The sequence below is a fragment of the Haliotis rubra genome, unplaced genomic scaffold, assembly GCF_003918875.1.
Source record: "Haliotis rubra isolate DU_JTF1 unplaced genomic scaffold, ASM391887v1 Scf1466, whole genome shotgun sequence".
NCBI lineage: Eukaryota > Metazoa > Mollusca > Gastropoda > Lepetellida > Haliotidae > Haliotis > Haliotis rubra.
This window is the reverse complement of record NW_025765410.1, coordinates 24,956-26,025: the sequence shown is the minus strand read 5'-3', so window position 1 is coordinate 26,025 and position 1,070 is coordinate 24,956.

Sequence of the window (1,070 nt, the reverse complement as noted above, 5' to 3'; positions counted from 1 at the left end):
ACAATTGGTATCGATTTGTAAGTTATTTCCACAACTACGTAAGACATGTATATTTCGGTGACCTACAAACTTGCATGTGATAAAGCTATGTTTAACTGGTTCAGTCCCTACCTGCGACAGTGGTGTAAATATACCGACGGGTGCATCTTGACCTGGCTGTGAGCACGGGGTTATAAATCTAACCATTATCAAGTAAACATTAAGAGATGTTTTTTTCTGGGCATATCTAATGACAGCCCAGAGAGAACTGCAGAATGTGTTTTCGTAGTGTAAATGTCACATATTAGAAAGTAGAAATGAATATTGGGATTTTTTAGCTAACAAACAGCCTTCCTAATACATGGTAATTCAGATCAAGTCAAGCATTCGCCAATACGTTATAGCGTCCCGAGAAACTACACGTGCAGGACACCCCTGGATATGACTCAAACACATCTACGTTCTTGGCAAGTCTAGTATTGTAACGTTCTGTAAGTTACAAAGAAAACGTCATTTCGAGTATAAAAATAGTGTCACATAGTATGTTTGTTCAGTCCATCAAAATTGTTGTCGTGAACTATTGGCACTCAACGGCTTGTTGTACTGTGGTTGTAAGATACTGTTTTGTGCGTGTTATACCGCCTATAACACCCTGTAGTTGTCAATAACACTCGCCCCAGACATTTAGTTTTCAGCCCCAGTCCGTTTGTTCGATACCATCTTTATTCGTTTTTGGTAACAAATGTATCTCCCATTTAACGCTGGCGTATAATAAACCTGTCCACAAGAACACCTTAAACAAATCATATAAAAAATACCTACTAGGATAAATACTGCCGTAATATTACTTTCATTATTTGTCGCTATGAGCATACCGGCAGGTATTAAGTAAGGTGCATGAAAAATGTATTTATAGTATGTTTTACACATTAATGTGAAATGCAGCAGAGAGAGGTAGTTAGGCTCATCACCAGTTCAGGTCCCATTGCAGCAAATGGGGCGCCTAAAACAATAGTGCCTAAACGAACACACCAAGAACTTTCAGGATAAATTTGTAGACTCCCTACACAATGCGGCCTTCTGCATTACCC